Here is a 3,347-nt window from a genome sequence, read left to right on the forward strand (position 1 = left end):
TGGCTTTCCTGCATGGATCTCCGCTCCAATCTCCTATTATAAACAACTGAACATTTTCCAACGACATGCATTCCGTATTGCTTTTCGCATATCTCTCCCTAACCCTACTCATGATCTGTACCCTCGCATCACTTTCCCGATTCTCAAATTTCACCTTTAAGCACTCCGCGTCAAGTTTACTGCTGGACGTTACGCTAATCATCAGCCTCTTGTTTTTGAGACTATGCGCTACATCGCACTCCATCCATGCCGCTCTCGTTATTATCACACACCGTTACATCTCCTCTTTACGCTAAACTGTTACACATTTCCCTCTCATCATCCGGACCTTACCCTGCTCGAGGACTATCATTTGCGTGATCATCTTCCGCATCTTTTCCCAACATATAGTGCACAGTGACTACCTTTTTAAATAACAGGGCTCCGCATGTCCTCATCAGCTTAGCGTCGCCCCTAGGCAGAAGATAACTGCATTTGTTTTACTAACTTCTCCTAAGTGTTGTGCCGTACTTTGCACCTCACCTCATCCTTCATGCCCACTATAATTCATTCTCTCTATTTATATTTCTCATTATACATTATTAATTCAGAACCTGTACTTTCCCATCTATAAGCATTTTCGTCATTTTCTCTTTCTCCTTACTTTCTTGTATTACTGAGTTTTGTTATAATTCATATTATTAATTAATGTCTGATTATATGCTATAATGTCCCTATGGCATAATGAATAATAAAGAATAAATTAACAATTAATAACTTAACCCCACTTAGACCATCAACATTTTCTCATTACCCTCAGTCCTTCATTTCCTTTCCTAGAAGAGGGTGTACCCCTCTAAGAGGCGGCTAGCTGTTAGCTACCCTTAAAAAATCTTTTAATATACTTTCCGAGAGCTTGTTCTAAAGCGCCACTGAGAGAACAGTGACGAGTTTTGTAAAAATCCTTCCTTTTCCTGATCCTGAGCTTTGTCTCTTTTGCGCGAACAGTCTGTCAGACTGATCAAGCGAAGGGCAGCCGGTTCTACAGACCGAGGCAGGGGACCTGCTCCCCCTGGGCAACTTATCCGAACAGGTTGTCCCACCTACACATCAACACATATCATCATCATCCGTCTTCTCGAGTATAGTTTAGGTCTTGTGACAATAGCTCGTTATTTACGACGACAGATCCAGGCTCAGGCAGTGGAGCACCTTTAGAATGTCGATATGGAGGCCTAACACCAGTTTTCGCTAGCCCATCTGCTCCTTCCAGGAAAGTGGAGAAGCGGAAGGACTATGCTCAGAGACAAAAACGAGCTTCTGAACTCTCGACAGCCTCCACTACGTCTACACTGGTTCTCGATCTTGATCTCCGAGGAGCCAACAAGTTACTCTGCTCGTGTCAAAAACTCGATCCCTGCTAAGAAACAACATGTTGGTGTTTCAGAATCACCTGACATGGAATCCTACGTTTCACCGACAGCATGCCGACCATAAACATCTGTTCATCCTATTTCTCCTTCACCTCACTGCTTTTTGCTTCAAAACTTTGAATGCTACTCGCCGTAGAACACTTCCTCCTCCAAAACATTACCCGATGTTATCTGTAGTCCTTAGGGGAATCGATCCATCATATTCTGATGATGAAATACACGAGAAATTGCTCAAAGAAGGGCACACCATTGATAAAATTATTTGCTTTCGCAATAATACTGGGGCTACTTACGTGGTGCAAGTCCTAACCACATCTCAAGAGACGATCGACCACCTTCTTACCCATGGTGCCTTCACCTGAAAGTGCAAACATCGCGTTGGAACCTCTCGAACGTCCGATCCGAAAAATTTCAATCATATAACAATCATGCAACAGCGCATTGCACAAACCCCACTGTATGTGGGTATTGCACCGGCCCGCATTAAACTCGTATTTACCCCAATACGAACCTACCACTTCAATGTTCTGCGTACGCGGAGCGCCACCCTACCTATAATTATAAATGTAAACGCAAACTATCACCAGACCAAACACACCCAGAGTTAGTAGTTCCATTACGTACTCAATCTATCTCCACCAAGACAGACACTTCCGTTAATGATCCAGTCACCGTTAGTAAAATGTTAGAATTTCTCACATTAACACTGCAGAACATTCATCCTTTCCATCGTCCACACATCCTTCAGCAACTCACTCTTGCTGCTAAAGCGACTTTCCATGTAGCTCTGTATGTAACTTACTCAAACATTTACGTGCATTTCCGTACTACACCACTCGAAACATCTGTTTAGTATCTTGGTCGTCATGGATATCAGCTTTCTGTTTCTAAATATTCGTTCAATCACCAAAAATACAACACTTTTCCAAGCACTATTACAAGAGGAGCACATTACTGCTTTTCTTCAGAATGAAAGTTTTCTGACTAATTCCATGCAGTGCAGATTTCCCAACTACACGTTGCCTCACGATGATAACATGACACCAGCGTTAAGAGCGAACGGTGGAGTTGCTATGGGCTTTCGCCATAATCTACCATTCAGACAACCTATCTGCCGTGCACTAGCCTTATCAGAACACATCGTAGCTGCTTTGTATTTTAAATCCATTGCTCTTACTTTCGCTACCATCTACGTCAGACCCGCCACTCCAATCCCATTAATTTTTTCCCCTCATATCTCCAATAACTTTAAACAGTTTCTCGTCCTCGCAAAATAAATTTTCATAGTCGCTCCAGTCATGAATGCACCCAATTTCAAGATCATATAGCATCTCACACTTTAGGAATTCTTCTCAACCTTCCTTCGCCCACGCGTCCAGTTTCCAATACCACACCCGATATTGCAATTACCTCCAATACAATATTTACACGTTGTTCTGTGGCAGTCTTAGACTTACTAGGTAGTGATCACGCTCTCATTAAAATCACATATCATACTGGTCTTGTCCCTTCACAAGCAATATCATCGCCTCATCTCACACCACGCTATGATAAAGCAGATTGGGCCAATTATCGCACTTACATCTCTTCTACCATCGACCATTATCGTTCAACCACCATTCCTGACCAGCTTTCGATGCAAGTCGCCACTACAACCAATACTATTCAGCAAGCTTCAGCTCTATACATTCCATAAACTGAATCAATACCTTATCGGCCTAAACTACCACATCTCTACCTCGCTATGATCCGTCGTTCTCGTCAGTGGTATCGTGCATACCTGCACACTCGAAACCTTGATACGTTACGTCTTAACGATCAACTCCAGAGAATTGTTTGCAACTATATTACAGCTTATAAGCAACGCCAATGGATTAAAACATGTAATCATCTTGCTGAAACATCGTATCCCTCGCTATACTGGAAACGCTTTAA

The sequence above is a fragment of the Thermobia domestica genome, chromosome 14 (assembly GCF_964235325.1).
Source record: "Thermobia domestica chromosome 14, izTheDome1.hap1.1, whole genome shotgun sequence".
Taxonomy (NCBI): domain Eukaryota; kingdom Metazoa; phylum Arthropoda; class Insecta; order Zygentoma; family Lepismatidae; genus Thermobia; species Thermobia domestica.